At 28.2% G+C, this 11,932-nt stretch overlaps 1 long non-coding RNA gene across 1 annotated transcript; it reads right to left on the bottom strand.

Moving 5' to 3' along the window:
• Positions 1–2,954: 2,954 nt before the first annotated feature.
• Positions 2,955–9,256, bottom strand: LOC126742803 (uncharacterized). The gene is made up of 2 exons (XR_007662726.1): positions 3,121–9,256; positions 2,955–3,053 (listed from the first exon to the last, which is right to left on the bottom strand). It is a non-coding gene; the product is annotated as an uncharacterized LOC126742803 (long non-coding RNA).
• Positions 9,257–11,932: the final 2,676 nt, after the last annotated feature.

Here is an 11,932-nt window from a genome sequence, read left to right as displayed (position 1 = left end):
TAATACGTTTTTAGTAGAAATATTGTATGGGTTTACAAAGAAATGGAATGAAATATAAATGGTTCCTACAGATATGGAAATAAGTTGGGTAAGTATGCATTTTTAAACATTTTATATATTTGTAAGCGCTTCTAACCTATGTGTGAGATTAATATATAGAGATGAGAATCGATTTTTTCATATAATCAGTCTGTTGAAGAAGTAGGTAAGGGACATATACAACAGAAATATTCGAGTAACAATATTTAAAATAATTAATAACAAAAACATTCTTCTAATTTTTCTTTTCAACTTGTCTAAAGGAAAACGGTTCTACAATAGGTAAACATTTTCATTGAAAATTGCTTTCTTTTCAATAACTTTTACTCTGGAAATCATCCATGAACTACGTGATGCATATTTCAAATCGAAAATCTTCATTTGAATTAAATGCATTTCAATTTAAGTAAATTTTATGTCTTTTTTCATAATCATGTTGATATATAGAAATCATAATTATCATTTAGCTGCTGATTATTAAAAAGGGGAGGATAGGGTAAAAATGAGCAGTCACATATCACGCAGGTTGTGGTGTCACAGGGGAAAATGTCACACATATGATCCGATCTCAGTGACCTTGCAGAATACATGGTGGTATTTGTGTGTAAGCTGATTATCACACTGGAGCCAATTTGCAAATTGGAAGAATTTATAAATTGTGTACCTGATTTTTTTTTTATTTTTGATTGTTTTAAAGTTGATTTTTTTTTGTAATTTTTTTGAGGTGATTATAAAAAATAAACTAATAAAAAACAAAATTAACCGAAATAAAAGACTGCAATTAGAAGAATTTAAAATAATATATTTTTCATTTGTTGAGTTAAAAAAATACCATCCATTAGCTTTTTCCTTTTGCTATAGCCGTTTTCCGCTTATTTTTTTTTTTGGATTGGAACTATAGAAATTTAATGCGAGGTTAATTTTTAATTAAAAAAGAAAAAATTATATATACTAAAAATACTAAAAATTGGCAGTCAATTCTATTCATTCATTTATTAATTTTCACATATGATAGACATCAAAACTAAAAAGGAAATAGAATGAATATGACAAGATTTAATAAGTATTAATATTTATTAAGGAAAAAATCTAATCTAACGAAAAACTAATTTTACAATATCAGTGACCAATTTTTTTTTCTTTACGAACAATGTATATAGGATGTTTTACTAAGCGTGGATCGCGGCTATATCTCGGGAACTCTCAAATCTGACATTAATGCAATTGATTTAGACATAAAAGTGGTCACTAGAGAGTGTAATTAAAAGGTCAGTAATTAAATTTTATTAGGAAAATGCCCGCTAAAAGTAGAATTTTGTTCAATTTAACGTTGTTTAAAAGTGATATCTAGACTTCCCTTATATAATTGTTTTAAATTATGTAATTAGGTTATGATTATGACGTTTAACTTAATCTTTTTATTATAATAACTTCTGAAGTTATCAATATTATAAATTCAGGTTTCTTCTGGTAAATTGAATATACTATTCGATTCTGTTATCAAAACCGTGCCATTTAAATTTTTGTGGATAAATCAAAGTAACACTTTTGAATTCAAATGACGCCTCCTACCAATTATACTAAAAACTTTCGCGTACTTCTGGATACAATATTTAAAAGTACTTAAATTTCACTTTTAAACAAGCATTCCAAAATTGAACAATATCGAATAGGTCTTATAAAAGTTCTAGTCATTTAAACAATTAAACTACCTTACCTACGTCAATAAGTCTTTGACCAAAATGATGGAAAATATTCCAAGGTTTCTAATTATGTTAAAAAAAAAAGCTGAGAAAATTATATAGAATTGAATTATTGACCTTTTAATTACGCCCCATAGTGGCCAAATTCAAATAATTTCAAACTTCAAATAATTTCCAGCATTTTCTCTTGGCCACTTTTATAATCTCAATAAAAAATCTAATGATGTCAGATTGACAGTTCCAGAGTTGCGATGAAACATCCCTTACAAAAAAAATCAAATTAAGTTTTACCGTTGTAGCGTGTACCCGATTTTAATAGCACACAATTTGCAGAGTCGCTCCAAATTATACCCTACAGAGAGCCATTGAAATTGGGTCCCGTTTGGCGGCTTTTATTGACTAGGCTTAAATAAGAATACCTATTTTAAAACACCTTAAACCCTAAAAGTAAATGAAGGGTTAATATCGATCAAACGACCCGTTCTTGAGAAAAGCCTTTTTTTAATTTTTTCTTACATCTTGTATTGTTTTTATTCATATTTGGACTTTGACGATAATTTTCACAATTTTTTTTTTGACATTAATATTTGTATAAATTATCAATTCAAACAAATATATAGATTTTGTATTTAAGGCAGCTTTGCTAGAGCGCTACAAAGATATGTAGATATAGCAGGTGGCAAATTGAAGTATGGCCATTGGAATAGGAAACGTTGAAAATATAGGGTCGATTAAATTCTGTCGAAGTTGCGTGTATTAAAAGGTTACGCATTTCGCGGCATTAGGGCATCATCAGACCTCATCTAAATACAAAAACTACACACTGACTCTCACTAACATAACTAAAAATATAATTATTTATGTATATTCGACACACTCAAAATCCTGTATTTAAATAAATTTATTTTAAAAAATGAAATAGAAATGTTAATAATCATAGAAATTAATGATCTAAAATATTCATTCTATAACCATATAACATTTATATCAATAAGGGCCTATCTAAAGGAACGGCAGAAAAAACATTTGAAGAACTTAAAATAATATATCCCCTTGCATTATTTTTTTTTCTAGTTTATCGTCTGCGGCGCTTTTTATAAGTAATATCAAAGTTTACAGAATAGAATATTCTATAGAGTATTCTATTCTGTAAACTTTGATAATATTTTAGAAAGAGTAATTAGGTATAGGGGTTTATTAAAAAAAACAATATTCTATACTTATAAATATATTTTTAATTCCCAACAGATACAATATTTTGTGTAAATTATTCATATTCCGATGAGGAGGTATGTTTCATATGGGGTATCCCTTCAAAAAAAAAATATTAATTTTTTAATTAATTATATTTTATAAAAAAAAAATTCTTCATAGTTACCTGTTTAATAAAGCCTATTCCATAAAAAAAGCCTGCAACTTTTTAATATGAAGAAATGCCCAAGCCGCCCGTATACCTACGCCTACATATTAATAAAATACTTGTTTCATTTGAATCATCTAAGTATAAGGACGCAGACCAAAAATTAATTTGAGGCAAAAATCCAATAACCTATTTAGAATATATAAGCAAAAATGAATACTTGAGTAGTACGTTTAATGCCTTGTATAGCAGCGAATATTAGGGGCTATGACTTAATGTACTATAATTATTTTATATGATGTTAAGTAACAATATAATGCCGAATACCATATTTATTATAATGAGCTCATGTAGTAGGAATATAATTATGTTGTATGAATCTTACTACCGAGTAAACAAGAGTATATAAATAAATACTTATATACTACTTTAGTACTTGTTTATATTTTAGATATTTTATGATGTTATACAGACTGGTGTAACAAAGAAAGCTGGAGCTAAAAAAGTTTAAGTATTTTGATTTGTTTATAGAAATTATGTTCTGATGTTTTTTTCCTTATCGAATTTCATTTTTACCTATTAAAATTAACCTTCATTAAATAGAGTGACCTTTGAAAATTCGAACTTTCAATTGCATCCTTATTATAGGTATCTTATTATAAACACAATTTAGATTTTTTATTACAAAGTTACTATCTATGTATTGGTCTTTATTACATAGCTATAGATTATTACATATTATTTACAATAATATATGACAATATGCCGGAATTTTATCATGACAAATTAATATATTGAACACGCAGTTCTACCATGCTTATGCTATAATAGGGCGTGATCTATTTGTATTGCATACAGAATGACAATTTAAAAACTTGAAATGGCCATATATTAGGAACAAAAAATTGAATAAAAAAACGGTAAAAAGTTTCTATAACACAAAGGGGAAACAAGAACAACCATATTATCTCACTCATATCTGCAACCCCTTGGACAGGACAATACATCCCTAAAATTTTAAATAGAAAGAGGGGTCGAGTGATACATCATCTTGAAGTTCTTGAAAAATGCTTTCCGATGAATGCCGCATTTCAGAAAATTCTTCTGTTTATCAAGACAAATTATAAATAACATTATTTTGACATTTTCATTATTGTTTAATTAAATGTTGTAAATTATTTCCGTGATTTTAAAGACAATAATAAAACTGTCAAATTCTTCACGTACACGTCCTTCAAATGTTTCTCTGGATATAACATGACACTAGTGACCCAGGTTGCGTTTTAAAAACCACAGATTTTAGGTGACCTCACAAAAAGACGTCAAGAGGTATTAGGGCTGGGGATCTATGTGGCCGTTCAATAGGACTTCTTCTTCCAATCCACTGGTTAGGATAATGATCATCCAATCATTGCCTAACGGGAGCTACGTAATGAGAAGGTGCTTCATCAGTTGTAGTAAGCGTTATTCGAAAGATACATTTCTGTGTATGTCCCTCTGGTTTTGTAACTCCCACACTATTGGTGGTTCGGTAGACTTCTGTAGCATTTCAGCATACATGTCGCTATTTAAATTTCCTGGTATAAATATTGGGACAATAAGACCATCTCCCAATATACCAGCCCAAACATCAATTTTCGGGGGTACTTGGTATGACCTTCTCTAAATACATGTAGGTTCTCGTCAGCCCAGTAACGATAGTTTTGCTTATTAATGTCCCCATTAAAATAAAAGGTACACTCATCACTGAAGTAAATATTTTTGAACTATTATAGTCAAGGTTCTGCCTTAATTCTACCTATCATTATTTCACAAAACTGGATGCTTCTATCCGGATCGTCATTACTAAGCTCTTCCAGTATTTGCAGTTTATAGCGATAAAACTTATGAAATGTAAGTACCTTTCTTATCGATTCAAGAGATATTCCAGTTGCTACAGCTGGTTGAAGAGTTGATGAAGTTGAATTCATTGCAAACTGACCCAGAATTTCAATTTGCGCTGTTTCGTCGACTAATCTCGGTTTATTTCTCTTTTTATTCGTGACACAACCAATTTCTTTAAATTTGCTACAAGTTGGCAAACATACTCCTCTTACATTTTGACTTGAATGCCTTCCGTTAAAACGTTGAGCTGTCTACACATTTAGCTATGCTGTACACCATTGTTAAAGATAGGAAGTGCTGCTTTTCGTTTAAACTGACATGAAAGTCAACTGTTCTTAAAATAATAACACTAGTACAATACTTTGAAAGAAAATTATATAGTAATAAAATGCGAATATTTATAAACAACACTTTTTTTTAAACTTAATACAAAAAATTACTTAATACTTAAAACTAATACAAAATACCTAGAGGCTTGACATGTTTAGAGTTCTTAAAAGAAATGCCAGTATATCGGTAGCTATCATTTTTAACATTTAATTAAATAATAATAAAAAAATTCAAAAATGTGTTTTTCTATACTACCGTGGGTAAAGTACTCACTTTACACACTTCCCAGGGTTTATAAATTTTCACTTTTTGCGCACTAATGCATAAAAAGTAATTTGACGTTTATTTGACATTTAATTTATAATTTGTCAAAAATGTTTTTGACGTTTTTTACACACTAGTGGGTAAAGTATTTTTTTTTACTCACTAGTGCGTAAAATAATTTGCTATTTTTGATTCTTTTAATATTTTCTTCGGTAGTAGAAAAAATTTTGTATGTTACACGTGTGTAAAACCTACTTTTTTTATTCATGGGAATTGACAAATTTCAGATTCATAAAAAAAAATCATTTTACATACTTGTTACATAAATAACTATTTCATTTATTGTTTTCGTTGATAAACAAACAAGAATTTTCTGAAATGTGGATTTTTATGGTATCTTTAAAAAGCATTTTTCAAGAGCTTCAAGACTTATTTAGGATTTTAGGAGTGTATCTCACCCTGTCCAAGAGGTTGCAGATACAGGTGAGGTCATAAACTGTTGTCAGGGTTTTGTGATTGTTTTTGTATAACTTGTTCCTATACCTATCTTTAATGGTTTTCGAGAAATTATTTTCTTTATTTTTGGACCAAAACATATCTCCAAATACATTTTTATTACTACGGCACTGGAACGCGCAGAAAATTGAAATTATAAACGTAATTTACGGAAGTATTGTACATTAGTTTTCACTATAAAAATTTGTTATATAGGGTGTTCCATTTAAAAAACTGCATTTTTCACAATTTTTGTATCTAGAGGTAAAATCACTAATTTTGACCAACCCTGTATAATGTTGAACAAAATGTTATAGTAAAGACTAATGTACCATCTTCCGTAAATTACGCTCATAATTTCAATTTTCTGCGCGTTCCAGTGCCGTAGTAATAAAAATGTATTTGGAGCTATGTTTTGGTCCAAAAATAAAGAAAATAATTTTTCGAAAACCACTAAAAATAGGTATAGGCACACCTTATACAAAAACAATCATAAAGCGATAGCGAATCAGAAAATAAAATAATATACAGGGTATTCCATTGAAAATAACAAAGTTGCTACTACTTTTTGGTATAAGCGGCTCGCTTTTTAATCGTTAGATTCGTCGACCCATGATGCCAATTTTTCAAAAAAAAATCTATTTTCCGTTTTCGTTAACGTCTAAGGTATCATCAATCACCCTGTAGGGTAATTTCAAGTTTTTAAATTGTCACCCTTTAAATGTTTATTATCAGTCATTGCACAAAAAATTAAGAATTAGTGAATATTTATAAAACTATACATTTTTAATTGTGCAACTAAGATGAAAAATTGCAGGCCGTTTAAAATGACGTGTGGCACTATGGGGTAACCCTTTGGCAAAATTTAAGGTCTATAAAATATCTATTATTACCACACATTGGCTACAAATCACCTGTATGTCAACTGAGTTATTTTTTATTGGTACGGTTAAATAGATAATTTTGTGCTACTTACAATGATGTCTCACATGATTGGGGTATTATTTAATATATATCCAGAGTGAGGTTGGTTATAATGATTATCAGAACTTAAATGCAAAATTAAACTTTCTCCTGCATATATAAATTTTTTGTTAAGAGAGTTAAGGTTAAGTTACTAAGGGCGGTTCCCTAAGGGTCTACTTAAGTTGGCAACATATGGGAAACTTTTTTATAATTAATTTTAGGAAAAAAGTTTTTTTTATAAAAAGTTCTTCATAGTCCAAAATCTAAAATGCAATATACAAATATTAAATTTTATTAATCGTATACCAGATTTGTCAAAAAATGTAAATTTTGCTTAAAAGCAAAGTACCTTTATTTTTGATAATACCGAAAATTCTTATAAAAAGAAGTTGGTTAGAACTAAAAACGGTGTTCAAATATGCAGTCCATTCTGGTATTTAAAAACATATTTTTTACAAATTTTGCTCAAATTACCTTGAGATACCGAACATTTGTATTTTTTATTTACTACAAACATGATGACCTTTCCGTTCAGAAACAGTAATTTATAATAAGAAGTAGGTAATCTCTTCATTTTTATTGACCACTAATAGCCTTTTAATTGCTTGTCTGTCTTGTAACACTTTGGAGATACTTTTAAATGAATAATATCATTATAATTAATTTTTGTAATTTTAACAAATATTATTAGCTCCTTCAATTTGCTAATGCCTCAATACATCCGCCTTCTTTTTCAATACGGGTAATTGTTCTATCATCAAAAATTGTCAATACTCTTCTAGTCATAACCGAAATAATGACAAACCTGGTATACGACTAATAAAATTTGATATTTAATTACTGCATTTTAGGTTTGCAGAACTTTTTACAAAGAATAACTTGTTTTCCTAAAACTAATAGTAAAGTTTTCCATATGTTGCCAACTTAAGTAGACACACTGTGTATGTAGGTACATACAAAACATGTTTAAAAAAAAAATTGCCTAAATTTCTAAATAACGATTTACAAATGAGTAGAATTAGAAAAAGTTTATACTTTTTATAGTTCAATTTTAAAATGATCAGATCACATGCAAGCAAAATACTTAAAGTAGTTGTGGTTTAATCATCAATGTATTCACATGGGTCATATGAAAAAGTTGCATTATATTAAATAAATAGTTGCAGACATTAAGAAAATAAATAAAGATTATATTAAACATTATTAAACATTAACAAAATAAATAAAATCTTTATTTATTTTCTTAATGTCTGCAGGTAATCTTTTAAATAATCTTTGTTTACCTCTTGCTGTTATATTGGAATTCGACCTAATTCGACCCTCAATATCTTGGAACCTATAAGAGATACGAAGATGGTTAAATTGGGGCAAAGTTGATAATTTTTGAGCTTAACAATATGGCGTTAAAAAATTTAAAAATTCCGAAGATATTCGAAATTTTGAAAAATGCGCGATAAAATAAAACGTGTTTATTTCTTATCCGATTTTACAATAATTTACGCTTTTGCATTGCTAATTTTTTTGCGCTACATAATGATGTTTTTAGTTTTTTTAATACGACGTTTCGTCTTTTCCCAACCATCATCAACTTTGTTTTTTATTGTGGGCGCCCTATTGAATTTTGAAAATCTCTGCAAAATTACTTTTCATCGATGTATCACATGTAATATTTATTGTTTTTAAAAACCCGAATTTTTAGAAAAACTAAATTTTCCGCAGTAGGCTGTGATAAACTGATAAGACAATATTTAAACTGTCATAAAGATCATAAGTTTTAAATATTTGTATGTTTTGTTAGTATTGTAATACAAAGTAACAGGTATTTTGAGATTTTTGTACTTATTGCGCTACATAAAAGTATACTTTATAGATAAATATGAACCAAGGGAGAGTATGTACACGGCAAGTTTCCCAAAATATTATTATTCCTCTCATACAAGTGTGGGAGCCAACTTAGAAAAAATTGATTTAACCAATTTAAAATTCATTTAGCGTAAAAACTGCATCCTGTCGATTCTAAAAAACGTGTGGTTTTTTGTATCTGGGTAGCGAAAAAAATTACTGCGATCACCCATTGCCACAACTCACCCCAATTTTCTTAAGAATGTCATATGGACCGATGATAGTATATTTACAAACTGTGGCATTTTTAACAGAAGTAATAAACACATTTGGAGCCAAAATAATCGCCGACTATTTTGGGAAAATCGGACACAAGTGCATGTTTCGGCAGCTTTTTATAAAAATCGAGCGGTGCTCAATATTCGTATATCTTGGTGTACAGGGACAAAAATTTGAGCGCTTAATATAATTATATATTATTTTTATATTGTATTTAAATATAAATGTTTTTATGTTGTTAAATTTATTGTTTATCTATTTATTTATTTACCAACGCGTGTTAAGCCTAATATAAAATAAAATTGTTAATAACGTTTCTCTAGTTTTTTTAGCAAATAGATTAATTTATTCGATTTTGAAATATTTACAAAAATAATAAGAATGTGGGAGTAATGTGTATGCTCTGCGATGGTGTTGCGTTGCTAGTATTACTGTCTATCTTGTATCTATAACGTGTAACATTTATTGACAGTTTAAATATTGTCTTGCTAGTTTATGCATGGCGTTCATAAGCAAAAACAAAGTTGATAATGGTTGGAAAAAGACGAAACGTTGTATTAAAAACCTTAAAACACCATTATAGCACGAAAAAAGTGGCAATGCAAAAGTGCAAATTATTTTAAAATTGAATAAAAAATAAGCTCAGAAAAAATAAAATCGAATTCAAAATGTCATTTTTTTTTCGATTATATTATCTTTCGAAGCTATTCCTTGGAGTTTTTAAATAGCTTATTGTTACGCTCAAAAATTCTCAATTTTGCCTCAATTTAGCCATATTCGTATCCCTTATAGATTCCGAGATCCCCATATTGAGGGTCGAGTTTGAAGCACCCTGTATATAACATAGCCAAAATAGTTTAATTCCTTCAACGTTTTTACTAAAACATTTCATTGTGCCTGAATTTTAAAGTTAGTAGTAACTTGTACGAGCAAATTCAATTATAAAATAAAATGAGATTTTTAAATGTTATGATTAGAGTATTATATTGTATTATATATGTATACTGATAAAAATGTTCAGCAGTAACAAGAACTCATTTTTAATAATCAAGCTGTAAGTGCTGTGGAATTTTGTTATCTCAGCAATCAATATTTCTCCCATTAAGAAATAATAATGGTTCTATTAGTGATGTACAAATCGTTTATGTTTTAATTTTACATTTAATATTTATACCAGGTGACACAGACAAAAGGGAACACTTAATAACTTTTTACTTTTCAAGATAAACAATTGAAATTTGGTATAGCGATAAAATAGGAGAAATTATAAGAGCATCTTTTGACATATTCTATTGTTCCATTACTTCCAGTTTAACAGGAAGTGACACTAACTTTAACTTTCAAGACATTTTAAATAGGCGTGTAAAAGATTTAAGTCATAAAATGCAATGAAAACTATTTTTCTGTGATTACTTGATTAAAAATTAAAACTTTCAACGCATTCATGGCACCCTATTTTAAAATTAAAAAAAAAAAAATTCTATGGGTATAAAACAAAGGTAGCAAATATAGTATCATTGTTTTCAGAATATTATTTTCTATCGAAGTACGTAATAATGTACCAAGTGTCCCATTTAAAATAAGAAAGTTAGTGTCACTTTCTGTTAAACCGGGAGTGGTGAAAAACAATAGAATATTTCAAAAGATTCTCTAATATTATTCGATCCTAACATTTTTATTTTAGCTACACCAAGTGTTTTCCTAAAAATGTATTCTCATATTATTTACCAGAATATCCTTACCTGAAAGCTAATAAAATACTGATTTTAAAACATTAGAATATGCCTAAAATTTCAGACCTACATATACATATGATCTTGTGATTTTAAATTCACGTTTTTCTATAAATTTCAAATGTTTGGCAAAATATAAATGTTGTATTTTTATATTATCATGGAGATACAAAAAATAAATATCTTTTTTTCATTTAATTTTTTACTTTTTTGAAAAAATCTTCAGTACAAGGTAGTTAAAATTAGAGTTTTAAACATTTTGCTTCAGCTTAAACCAAATGCTTTGACTTGGATTAAAATGACTTTCACTATAGTATTTAAAGAAGTATATTTTTTCAAAAATTTCTAAAAGTCATTCTATTCCAAATCAAACTTGATTAAAAACATTCACAACATCACTTTTCACATGTCAGTAACAGAAATACTGTTAAAAATAACATCATAGTATGTAATAGTATAAAAGATTGAAACTATTGTACATTTGGAAATTCACATCTATTTCTGGTAATAACCGCGGATTAAACATATCAAACTGTTTAGCGATATGTGTCGTATAGACAATAAAATATAGTCTATTGTCAAAGCTTAAAATTTGTTTATTCCATTGTCTGATACATCCTAGCAATAATGTTGCAGTTCCTGTCGAGAAACCCCGTAGAGTTAAATAAAAATTCCACTAAGCTGTAATATTAGTTTCTAATTAATTTAGTTTTCATTTTGAGATTACAAAATAAATGTGCAATATACTAGCTAAGCACTAGATACCATAGAGCATTTAAAAATTGCTTTTAAATGCTCTATATGGCTTTTAAAAATTTTAAAAAGAGTTTTAACTGCATCTCAAAAATCATGTGCATATAAAGTTTTTGTTGTCTTAATATTGGTATTTCGCGTTTAGTATCGAACTCAGACTAAGTACTTCTATGTACTCAGACTAAGTACATAGAAGTACTTAGTCTGAGTACATAGTACATAGAAGTACTTCTATGTACTCAGACTAAGTACATAGAAGTACTTAGTCTAACATCAATGTAATG

This window comes from Anthonomus grandis, chromosome 12 (assembly GCF_022605725.1).
Source record: "Anthonomus grandis grandis chromosome 12, icAntGran1.3, whole genome shotgun sequence".
In the NCBI taxonomy this organism is placed as follows: domain Eukaryota; kingdom Metazoa; phylum Arthropoda; class Insecta; order Coleoptera; family Curculionidae; genus Anthonomus; species Anthonomus grandis.
This window is presented reverse-complemented; position numbering and strand designations above follow the sequence as displayed.